Genomic DNA, 13,486 nt, shown 5'->3' on the forward strand with positions numbered 1-13,486 from the left:
ATTGTATGTTAACAAATGCAGTCAATGGGCTCCATACTTTATTAAATGTATTGCTAAGACCCAAGCATTCCGCATTCATTCTTTCCTATTTATATGTATTATACACACTTGCCCACCAGAATGTGTAGTTAAGTCTGTCATAACATTTCCAGTTCCTTGTGATCATTTGGATGGCTATTCCTGTCATGATCAATAAAAGACGGCTCTTGTATTTATCCAAAACAGGCTTTACCTGTAACAACGTACCACAAATTATGGTTTCATAAGATAAAGGAATAGATGATTCAAGAATAATATTTAGCTGTCCCCAAATTACCCCTCCCCCTTTTACAAAACTGCAGGTCGGCGCGCTGAATGCTCTGCACTGCTCCTGATGCTCTTAGGAATTCTATGAGCATCGGGAGCAGCGCAGAGCATTTAGTGCGTCAGTCGGTGCCAAAAACTGCTTTAGCGGTTTTGTAAAAAAGGGGGTTATTTAGGGTACATTTCTTTAAAAAGGCATTAAATCCTAACAAATGTATTTTACAAAGCCATGGTAGAGGTTTCTACCGCGGGCCAGTGAGGTAAATGCTCTGATGCTCATAATTCAATGAGCATCAGAGCATTTACCTCGCCAGCCCGCAGTAGAAAACCTTTTACACGGCTTTGTAAAATACATTTGTTAGGATTTAATGCCTTTTTAAAGAAATGTACCCAAAGTGGCATGTAGCAAGAATAATTTGGACATAGGCAATAGGTAATTTCAGCTGAAAAAAAAATTCAAACAATAGAACATATTATGGCATTGTATGCCACCTTCAATGTGAACACAATGCACAATAAAACATCTTAATAGGCAGCTTGGGGTATAAGCAAAGCAAAATTGTAGTCGCCAGAAATAACTCAGCACTTTGGAAATTTGGATTTTGCCGTTCACATCTCCGCTTCCGTAAGACAAAGTTTCAGACATATTGGCCCTGATTCTATAAAAAGCACCTCGTAGGCACATAGATCTAGGCACCTAATGTAAAGGCTCTTTTATCAAGATGCACTAGAGATTTTCAATGCGAACTAGTCTAATCTAATCTAATCTTCAGTTTATATACCGTGTCATCTCCCGAAGGAGCTTGACTCGGTTCACAATTGATTAAATTAGAGTGACGTGAAAGTACACCTAGAAGAGAAAGTGCTATTAGTGCATCATATCCAGAAACAGCACTGATAATAGAATTCCTATGAGTGTCAGAGTACTTACCTCACTGGCCCGCGATAAAAACATCTAGCACAGCATGATAAAAAAAGGGGGTGGGGAATTTTTTAATTAGTTTAATCAGCGCTGTTAATTGAACAGTTCCATTATAAACCAATTTTAAAAACAATAATTTCTAGGTAGGCGCCTAACTCAGTAGGTGCCATGTAGGCAACTATACCGAAGTGCCTATCTGCACCTACTTGAAAAGTAGGCATGGTTAGGGGCAAGGTTTGGTCATGGATTGAGTTATGCACTGGTATTTTAGGCCAAGAAAACTGCGGCCTAATATATTGGTGCTTAACAGCATCTAACTGAATGACACACGGTAGGTGCCATTTCACTGGGCACCTACTAATTTAGGCACCGTTTCTAGAAACAGACCCATTCCTACTGGTTTTCAAGTGCCCTGACTACTCCGTTAGAGAGAGGTATTTTAACAATTGCTCAGGTAATTAATGCAATATAAAAGTGCAGGTCATAATCTCACCTCAAAGACTACAGCCTGTTGTATTACAGGCACTGTTCTCTCTAAGCTGAGCGGGAGTCCTCCAACTGTAGGGTTACTAGACGTCCAGGAAAATCTGGACATGTCCTCTTTTTAGAGGACTGTCCAGGTGTCCAGACAGCCCAGAAAGTCCTGATGAGCTCCTGTCACATCTGGAGGGCCTCTGAGCATGTGCAGATGATGTCGCACACATTCGCACATGCTCGAGCCTGCCAGATACAGCTCGGAGGTCAGGGAAGACTAGACGAGGCACTCTGTGGGCGGGGCTGGTGACAGAACAAAGCGGGGCTGGAGGTGGAACTGGGTAGGGCCGGGAGCGGGACCACAGAAGACAAATATGAATAGGGATGGCAAAGTGGTAAACCCTGATCGATTTTCAGATGATTGTGTTCGTTAGGAGCTAGCTAAAATAAAAGTAGACAAAGTGATGGGGTCGGATGGGGTACATCCGAGGGTGCTGAAGGAACTTAGGGAAGTTCTGGTGGCTCTGCTGACTTACCTTTTCAATGAGTCTCTAGAGTTGGGAGTGGTACCAGAGAAGGGTGGATGTGGTCCCTCTCCACAAAAGTGGAAATAAGGAAGAAGTAGGGAATTATAGGCCGTAAGTCTGACTTCTGTGGTAAGAAAATTAATGGAAACACTTTTAAAACAGAGAATGGTGAAGTTTCTGGAATCCTGTGGATTACAGGACCGGAGGCAACATTGATTCACTAGAGGTAGGTCTTGTCAGACAAATCTGATCAATTTCTTTGACTGGGTGACCAGAGAATTGGATAGAGGGAGTGCGCTAGATGCGGTGTATTTAGATTTTAGCAAAGCCTTTGACAGTGTTCCACACAGACATCTAATAAATAAACTGTACTGGGACCGGTGCTATTCGACTTATTTATAAATGATCTGGAAATTGGAAAGACGAGTGAGGTGATTAAATTTGCAGATGACACTAAACTGTCCAAAGTTGTTAAAACGCATGTGGATTGTAAAAAATTGCAGGCAGACTTTAGGAAATTAGAAAACTGGATGTCCAAGAGGCAGATGAAATTTAATGCAAAGTAATGCACATTGGGAAGAATAACCCGAATCACAATTACTGAATGCTAGGGTCCACCTTGGAGGTTAGCGCACAAGGAAAGGATCTTGGTGTCATCATAGATAATACGATGAAACCTTCTCTTCAATGTGTAGCGGGAGCAAAAAAAGCAAACAGGATGCTAGGAATTATTTTAAAAGAATGGTTAACAAGACTAAGAATGTCATAATGCCCCTGTATCGCTCCAAGGTGCAACCTCATCTGGAGTACTGCGTTCAATTCTGTTCTCCTTATCTCAAGAAAGATATAGTGACGCTAGAAAAGGTTCAAAGAAGAGCGACCAAGATGATAAAGGGGATGGAAATCCTCTCGTATGAGGAAAGACTAAAAAGGTTAGGGCTCTTCAGCTTGGAAAAGAGATGACTGAGGGGAGATATGATTGAAATCTACAAAATCCTGAGTGGAGTAGAACGAGCACACGTGGATTGATTTTTCACTCCGTCAAAAATTACAAAGACTAGGGCACACTTGATGAAGTTACAGGGAAATCCTTATAAAACCAATAGGAGGAAATTTTTTTCTCTCAGAGAATAGTTAAGCTCTGGAACGCATTGCCAGAGGTTGTGGTAAGAGCAGATAGCGTTGCTGGTTTCAAGAAAGGTGTGGATAATTTCTTAGAGGAAAAGTCCATAGTCTGTTATTGAGAAAGACATGGGGGAAGCCACTGCTTGCCCTGGATTGATAGCATGGAATATTGCTACTCCTGGAGTTTTGGCCAGGGACCTGGATTGGCCACCGTGAGAATGGGCTACTGGGCTAGAAGAACCATTCGTGTGACTCAGTAAGGCTATTTTTATGCTCCCATTCTTTACAGCACTAGCATGGAACGGTCAACCATTGCCACAGTAATACTGGGCAAAATTGTCAATGCTTCCCCATTACCATAGGAATTACCATGGTAACCATGGAATCCCCATGGTATCAGTTACCGTGTCACTCTCTACTGCTAAACTAATAACTAATTTTATTTATTATCCAGTTTGAGGTGACCATACATTATTGACTTAATACACCTTGCAAAACATTACTGTAGTAAGTATTAACAAAAGAAAATAGGAATAGCCTTACTGGGTCAGACCACTTAACCAGTTCCTGACTCAGTCAGTCACTTTGGGGCCCATACTTAGGGCACTTAGCTTATTTATCAGCCTCCTGTGTGGAACACTATCAAAGGGTTTGCTAAAATTTAAATATACCACATCTATTGCTCTCACTCTATCCAACTCTCTGGACAGAGAGTAAAAGAAAAAGAAATTGATCAGATAAGACCTGCCTCTAGTGAATCCATGTTGCCTCAGGTCCTGTAATCAATTGGATTGCAGAAACTTCACTATTCTCTGTTTTAATAGTGTTTCCATTAATTTACTTACCACCAGAAGACAGACTTATCAGCCTTAGTTCACTACTTCTTTCTTACTTCCATTTTGTGGAGAGGGAACACATTTGCTCTTCTGTAATCCTCCAGTGCCACTCCCAAATCTGAGAAGCACTGAAAAGGTCAGCAAGCCGAGATGCCTGAACTCTCTAAGTTATCTAAGTTCCTTCAGTACCCTTGAATGTATGCCATCTGTCCCCATCACTTTGTTCACCTTTAGCTCCTCATGAACACCATCCTCTGAAAATCATTCAAGGTCTACCACACCTCTATACAAGTGAGCAGATACCTATAAGTAGAACATCAAGGGTGCTTAGGGTAATACTCAAATCAGAATACTCAGAGACCAAGTCAATTCACTGGTTAAGAAGGTCTTCTTTTGATTAAGATAGCTAAGAACAATCAGATCAGCCCTAAGCCCGGAAAACATCAGGACAGTGGCTCAAGCAGTTCTCCTCCCCTGTTTGGACTACTGTAACTCCCTCTACTGCCGCATCACAGAGAAAGACCTTAAGAAACTGCAGGTACTGCAAAACACAGCAGCAAAGACTCATCCTTCACAAAACGAAATATGAGATGGCAAGTCAACTACTTAATGAATTACATTGGCTACTAGTCAAAAGCAGGGTTAAGTTCAAAATTGCATGTATGGTCCATAAGCCATGTATTTAGAGAACTCAGCTGGACTCACTTCTGCTTTCTCAGTCTCACAGTCCTTCAATGACTCGAGGACAACTCAACGCTGGAAGCTATCACTCCCCTCCCCACATCAGGTCCGGAGAAAAGCTTTCGAGACAACCTTTGAATTCCAAGGTCCCAAAGTCTGGAACGAACTCCCACAATCACACTTCCAATTCAGGAAGGCACTGAAAACACATCTATTCTTTTCACTGCACTGACCTGTTATAATGTATTCATGTGTATGTGGTCTATACCTCTGTATCATTTCTAATATTATGTAAGTCGCAATGATTCCTAGTCAACATTTGCTGGATACAAGAATCAGTATTGTATGGTATGGAACCTACAGTATTTGCATTTGTCTTCTGCAGTCCTGATCTCCTGGGACATTCCCATTCCAGCTGCTCACAGTAATAATTACAAATAATACAAGAAATACATTGATAATAAAAGAATCTGTGCCAGACAGGACCAGATTAACATGTGGGTAAAGTAGGCATTGGGCCTCAAGGCTGAAGGGAAAGGGTTGGGGGGTGGGGCAGTGTGCTCCCACGCTGGAGCTGAACTGGTGCAGTCCTGCGTCCCTCTTTTCAAATTACATGGGTCCTTGGCAGTGGCAGTGATGGGTACTGCGCTAATGGGTTAGTGTAGCTATACCACTGCACATTAACTGATTAGCATGTGGTTGGCACATGAGCCCTTACCACTTACAAAATAAGTATAGGTAAGTGCTATCGCACTAATGGGAAAATTAGTGCATGGCACTCAAATACCACAATATATATATGCTGCTGCTCGAGCCACAGTTCTTTACATCTCATTCAAAAAGTTTCTGATAACTTTTATAATAAAAGAATATTATTATGGAACTCAAGCGCTCACAGTTGTACTGCCATTAGAACACATCTCGGCGTATAACCTTAATGTGAGCTATCATCGGTCTTTTTTATTCTTTTATTAATCTCTTTAAATTTTATTTTTACTGTAACTATTTGCTACAACTGTTTACTACAAGAATCTTCTTATATCATTATTGTAATAGTACTTAGCTTGTGAGTAGATTTACTACACAGCCATCTAGAAACGACGGAAGATCTCCGTTTCGCTCTCTCAATTTGCAACAGAGCTTCTTCAGGAGCACTATAGTTGATTTTATCAGCACTAAACAACAAAGAATAAAGAATAAGATCACTTAACGTATACACTATTCCAAACCAAATTTTCATTTACTTAAAACTCTAACCATTACTGAAGGCTTCAAGGGTCAACCTAAAATTACCTCATCCTATTACAGTCTGCATATTCTAACCTTTCCTAAATACTTTTATTTTGTTTTATTTTATTATTAACATTACATATTATTTTTGAATATCATTCTGTTTTTACTTTTACTATATAGGTGGTTAAACCATTGCCCCCTAAATTAACATTATATCAAAACATGGTGCACAAGATATTTTTGAAGGAGTTATTATCAAAATTAGTGCATGGCCATTAATGCTGGAAATAGAAAAATCAGCCATTGTACCCATGTGGTAAAATGGCCTTAGAGTACAGGAATGACATGTGTAAGAGCACGCTAAGCTTCCCGTGGTCAGCAGTGAACCTGGAAATTCAATGTCGGGGCTGTATCCAACGACTGGCATTGAATTTCTGGTCTATATGCAGCTGCGTTTGACATAGCCAGCGAAGCTGATATTCATCAACTGATTGGCTAGGTCATATAGGCCAAAGAGTCTTGCTATTTAAGCAGGTCTATCTGGCTGCTGAACCTACTTGGTCAGCCAAAGAATATTAGAAGTTAGTTTGGCCCTATTTAGCGAACCAGGAGCCATTTCTGGCCAGCCAAATAGCGCTGAATATCAGGTGGATTACTGCATGTCTTATGAACTCCAGACACCCTCTTTTGCTCAATGGTAAGCATTAGCAGTGACTGAGATCATATTCCACATACCCTGGCTTAGGAGTGAGATCCATTACTCTCATGAAATGAGCAAAGCTACCCCATTTGGAAATATTGCTCCCCAGAGTGTAATTAACTGAATTTAACCTTCAGGATTTAAATTTTGGCTTTTAAATCATTTGAAAAACCATATAATAAAATAATTTAGACTAGAAACATTATGCAAATTCAAATATAAATAATAATCCATAAAAATAGAAATAACAAGTTCATCTAGCATATATCCCTAAGAAACAAGACTCGTGGATATAAAGACCTATTACATTTGAGTAAATCTGTCCTCTCAATAGTTTATGCCTGGATTTACAGTAATCCTAGATCCCCTTCAGCTCCAAAGGAATATTGTTTCACAGTTCAGGGCCACACCCATAAAAAAGGTGGGCCCTGGTTCTTTCTGACCTAAAAGCTTTTGCCAAAGGTAAAGGAAATGACTTGACTTTTTGTGGTTACACATTCAAAGCAGTTTACATACTGTATATGAAAGTGCTTATTTTGTAGCTGGGGCAATGGAGGATTAAGTGATTTGCCCAGGGTAACAAGGAGCAGTGCTGGGATTTCATCCCACAACCTCAGGGTGCTGAGGCAGCAGCTCTACCACCAGGCCATTCCTCACCACTACTATTACTACTAATCATTTTTATAGTGCTACTAAACATATACATCACTGTAAAGCAAAACATAGAAGTGGCAGTTCCTGCTCAAAAGAACTTACAATCTAGTCCAGACAGACAAACTGGACAAGAAGGTGCATTAATGGGGGAATTACAGAGAGAATGACAAGACAGATACTGGTGCTTAGAAGGTGGGTTGGAGTTTGGAATTGAAAGCATCTTCAAAGAAGTGGACTTTGGGCTAGATTCACGAACCTGCTCAATCGGGCCCGATCCGGGCAGGTCCGATGAATTCTCTAAATGCCAATATGCAGATAGGGGAGATTGGATCTGCCTGCCCGGATTGCTCTATAGCGATCCCAGCACATGCGCAGACCATCTGTAGATGGTCTGCGCATGCGCTGGACCTCCGGGCCAGCCAAGTTTTTATTTTCTTTCTTTTATCTAGGGCAGAGGGTAGGGGAATGTGAAACTCGTATACTGGCGGAGAAAGCTGGGCCCAGCATAGATTTATGTTTTCTTTTTTTAAATTGAGCCCGTAGTTTTAATCCGCTTAAAGCCCACGGGTTAAAACCACGGGCTCACAGTGCAGGGCAGAGCACGGCGGCATTCGGGGCAAAGATCGGGGCAGAGCAGGGTGGCATTTAGGGTGAGCAGGCAGGAGATATGGGGCGAGCAGGAGATACGGCGCAGAGCAGGGCGGCATTCGGGGCGAGCAGGCAGGTGACAAGAGATCTGAGCAGAGCAGGGCGGCGATTTGGGGCAGAGCAGGCAGGAGAGATTGCAGAGCAGGTCAGAGAGCAGGGCTTCCAGAGTCGGAAAGACGTTTTTGATTGGTCCCCAGTAGTGCTGCCTGATTCACGATTCGAATCGGTTTACCGATTCACTTCAGGTGAATCGATTCGAATCAGTTAAAAAAAATGGCTTCCCGATTCACCTGACCCTCCCCCCTCGCCCCCTAAAGCAGGGGGGAGGGTCAGAGAAGGGGTGGGACCACGACAGAGGAACCATCTCCGAGGCGGTACTAAGATCGCTAACACCGCGATCTTGTTTGCAGGCTGTTGCAGTTGGAAGGTAAACAGTGCGGGGAGGCCAGGGAGGGGAAGCGGAAGGCCAGGGGGGTGGAAGCCGGACTCCAGGGGGGGGAGTGAGTGGTCCTTCGGGGTGGGACAGGCAGGCAGGCTTTCAAAGGGGGGTGGACAGGCCTTCAGGGGTGAGATAGGCCTTCAAGGGGGGGAGGGAGGCCTTCAAAGGGGGGACAGGCCTTTAGGGGGGACAGGCAGGCCTTCAGGGGTGGGATAGACTTTCAAGGGGGGACAAGCCTTCAAGGGGGGGGACAAGCCTTCAAGGTGGGGAGGCAGGCCTTCAAAGGTGGACAGGTCTTCAAGGGGGGGACAGGCAGCCTTCAGGGGTGGGATAGGTCTTCAAGGGGGGGACAAGCCTTCAAGGGGGAAGGCAGGCCTTCAAAGGGGGGACAGAACTTCAAAGGGGGACAGACCTTCAGGGGAGGGGGCCCTGGTATAGAAGTACATGGAGGGAGGGAAGGGGGGGTTCAAAGAAATGTGCATATGCTGTACTTTGGGGAGGAAGAAATGGGTCTGAAAATAGAGGAGAGGGAGTGAGGGAGAGAGATGATGGACAATGGGATTTAGGGAGAGAAGGAACAGAAAGGGAGAGAAGTTGGACACAAGGATACTGGATAGGAGGGTAGTTGGGAAAAGAAAGGGAGAGATGGTGGACCCTGGGGTGGTGGGGAAGGAAAGAGAGATGCTGGATGAAAGGGTAGTTAAGAAAAGGTGGATCTGTGGAGGGAGATGAAAAAAAGGAAAGATGCCAGACCTCCTGGGGAGGGAAGAGAAATGGAAGGGGAGGACAGAGATGGAAGATGGATGGTTGGTAGGGAGAAAGAAGAAAGAAGGAGACCCTGGCAAACAAGTTATCAGAAGACCGAGACCAACAAAATTTTAATAATGACCAGACAACAAAAGGTAGAAAAACTAATTTTATTTTCTGTTTTGTGATTACAATATGTCAGATTTGAAATGTGTATCCTGCCAGAGCTGGTGTTAGACCGGAAACATGAGCTAGGATTTAACAGAGAGAGGAAAAGTCTTTTTTGTTTGTTTATTTTGTTTACACCACAGCGCCAGTGTGGTTAGGAGAAGGCAAAGGGGGTGAAGAGGCTGTAAAATAAACCCACCAGGGTGTTTGAAAAAAACCACCCAATTGGGCAGGAAAATCGAATCAAATTGAATCGAAAAACCAATTCAATAGGCTGAATCGAATCGAATCGAATTTTTTTTTCCTGAATCAAGCAGCACTAGTCCTCAGCACTCGCTTCTTCAGTTGATCGACCAGCCCAGTCATATGTGAAATTTTGTGTTGTGAATTGCGTCCCTGCCTACTTTGCATGCGTTTTACCTCATTTGCATGCACGGATTCGAAGCAGATCGCAGGAGAGTTTAGTGAATAGTGCAGGAGGGAAATTTAGTTGCAAAGGGGTTGCAAACTGATCGGTACACGATCGGTTTGCTTTGTAAATCTAACCCTTTGAGTCTGGATTTGAATACTGCCAAAAATGGAGCCTGACATACCAAGTCAGGCAGTTCCAAATTCACTTGACAAACTATTGGGCCACGTTACCTCTGCTGCAACTGCGTTGGTCTCATTTCACCCTCCAATATTAGCTGCTGCTGCTGCAGTGAGTAAAATACACAAATGCACCATCAGCATATTTCAAGCAGTGTCCCTGAATTAAGTGCATTTCTAATGTGTTTTAATTGCTAATGCTCTGGGTCAGTGACTTAGCAATGTCAATAAGATTGCTTCACATTCAGCTTAATTATTCTCATCGAGAAATATGTTCTGATATTTTAAACAGAACATTTTCCATGTCTTTTAATTTTATATAACAGTTTTGCCATAAGTAAATACATGTAATCTTCCCTTCCTTGTAAATGGAGTGCCATCAAATGCCTAGTCCATAACTATAAAACTGAGGAATTAGCAGTCATGTTTAATTAAAGCAATACATAAATCCATTATGGTAGTATGTTTTTGTAAATTAATACTGTGTGATGGTTTTTTCTTGAATGTATCTGTCTAAATTATGACATGTATCCCAACATTCTCTGTTAAATGATCATGCTTGCTTTCTCTTTCGTATTTGCATACATTTGTCATATGTCCTTCAAATACTAGCTATTACTGTCGTTTTCTATCTGAAAGGTTAATGGGCGCAACGTGTTAGCAACATGCAACCTTGATAGTAAAACAGATGAGTTCTCATTCGTAATGCACACATTCCACATCTGGATTTCGGCAGTAATTCTAGAGAGAGGCAGTAGAAAGCTGAGACATAAAAACGTGAGCACTTGTGATAGGCTTTTGTAGTTTTTTTTATTTGCTATACCACTCTTCACGAAAACCAGAACAAAGTGGTTTTCACAGGTTACAAGACTCTGGAAGGTAATATTCATTACAAAAATGACAAAACAAACATGTTTGGTACTTGTTTTGTGTTCCATGTATTCTTTTTTTTAAGAAAGGACCCAAAGAGAGGACATGTTGTTAGTAAGAATAGATAGGTAGATTATTTATTTATTAAATTTTCTATACCGTTCTCCCAAGGGAGCTCAGAACAGTTTATATGAATTTTTCAGGTTCTCAAGCATTTTTTCCTGTCTGTCCTATGGAACCATTCAAAGCACTTCCAGGGAAGATGTCACTCTTGTTTATCCCTGAGCTAAATGAAATGATCCCTATAGAGTTCTAGAAGTCAGTGTGATGCAGGGGCATAGCTAGAAATCCATTTTTTGGGAAGGGGGCTGGGAGGGGCCGTGCATTTCCTCTCCCCCTTCCTTGTTAAAAGTCATGCCTTTACTAACAAGGATGCCAAAGCCATGCCAGCCTATGAGATTTGATGACCAAACCGCCCCCTCCCCTCTCCTGTGTTGCATCAGGAATGAGGAAGTGAGGTACCAGCATCAATGGATAGAAACACACCGCTGACTTCCTCGATCCTGAAATAGCATATGGGGAAGGGGGTGCCTCAGACAGTGGATCTTTTCAGCTGGCAGGGCTTCAGTATCCCCACCAGACACTGAATGGGTGCTGCAGTTTGGGAGGATGGCCTGAACACAAAGTTGGTGGGGGGGGGAGAAGTCCCAGGTCCCCAAGGTCCCTTGTGGCTATGCCACTGGTGATGAGTGGTCAGTAGAAATCAGAGAGAGAAAGAGACAGAGTTGATGAGAGAGAGAGAGAGAGAGAGAGAGAGTTTATTCTCTGTCCTCTGTTGTCCCTAAAATGAGCTGCAGGAAGGGGCACTAGAAGTATACTGTCTGCTGGTGACTTGGCAAGTAGGTTTTTTCCTTCCTTGAAATTTTGAAACTTTGACTAAATCGAGAATAGAGAAGTTCTCCTTGTGAAGAAAGCTCCCACTTTCAGGGTTTTGTCTCCAGAGCCAAAAAAAAATATTGTTCTAGAGCAGGGGTGCCCAAAAGGTCGATCGCAAAGGCAACGCAAGTCAATTGCGGAGCCCATCCCGGTCTCCACGATAGACTCGCATTGCCTTTGCGTTCTTTTTGTTCCCTGATGCCACAACAGGCCAGCAGAGACTACAGAAGCACCGGGCACACCAGCCTTTCGTCCCCTTCCATGTCAATTCTGACGTCTGGGGGGGGGGGGGGGGGGAGCTGCTGGCCTGTTGCGGCATTGGGAAATAGGGAGAACTTGGCATTGTCGGCTTGGGGGCCTGTTCCCAGATGACAGCCCTAGCGGTGGCTTGGGGAGAAAGAAAGGACGGACAGAGAGAAAGAAAGGGGAGACAGAAAGACGAGGTAGAAAGACAGACGGAGACAGAAAGACAGGGAGGCAGAACAGAGAAACATAAAGACAGACAGGGAGATAGAAAGAAAGGGAGTACAGGGAATCAGAAAGAAAGGGGGTAGGGAGACAGAAAAGGAAAGGGTGGAAGGGAGACAGAAAGATAGAGAGAAAAAGAAAGAAAGGGGGGCAGGGAGACAGAAAGAAAGAAAGGGGAGGGGACAGGGAGAGAGGAAGAAAAAGTTGGGGGAGGGAATGGAGTGTGTCCGATGGCTAGGGGCAGGCAGGGAGAGAGGAAGAAAAAGTTGGACTCAAGGAAGGACAGAGATGTTGGTTGGGAAATGGAATGAGGTCTGGAGGAGATGAAGCATGCAGGAGGCAGAAAGAAGGGAAGAAATATTGGATGCACAGTAAGAAGAAGAAAGTGCAACCAGAGAGTCATGAAATCACCAGACAACAAAGGTAGGAAAATGACTTTATTTTCAATTTAGTGATCATAATGTGCCCGTTTTAAGAATTTATATCTGCTGTCTATATTTTGCACTATGGCCCCCTTTTACTAAACCACAGTAGTGGATTTTAGCGCAGGTTGCCTACGAGCATCGAGAGTAGCATGGGGAATTCAGCGTTTAGTAAAAAGGGAGGGGGTATATTTTTCTATTTTTGTATAGTTGTTACTGAGGTGACTTTTAAAGTCATCTGCCTTGACCTCTTTGAAAATCCCCCCAAATATAAATTATAATTAACATTTTCTCTGCATACAGTGTGCGTTGTGTTCTTTAAAATTGTATTGTTGGTGGATCATTTTGACATGGTCATTTTAAAAGTAGCTTGCAAGCCAAAAAAGTGTGGGAACCCCTGTTCTAGAGTTTTCCTGCTTTTTAGTTCCATAGAATTTGTCTAGAACTCTCAAACACACACGTTGTAAAACGACAGACAAAATGGTGTTTTATTTAATTATTCATTTAAAAATTTGTACCCGGGGGGGCGCTGTTGAGCCCGACAAAGATGGTCGTCTGAACAGCAGGCTCCAGCAACCTTCACCATCTTTTTACTCTCTGGCTGCACTGCACTGGTGTTAGACCCCTCCATCCAGCTCCATCCACACTATAAACGATGGCTACAGCTACTAAGGGCAAAAGGCACAAGCCCGACCCTCCCTCTCCCGCAAAGGACTCTAAATTGGTGACACAGGATGGCCCTGAG

Source organism: Geotrypetes seraphini, chromosome 2 (assembly GCF_902459505.1).
Source record: "Geotrypetes seraphini chromosome 2, aGeoSer1.1, whole genome shotgun sequence".
NCBI lineage: Eukaryota > Metazoa > Chordata > Amphibia > Gymnophiona > Dermophiidae > Geotrypetes > Geotrypetes seraphini.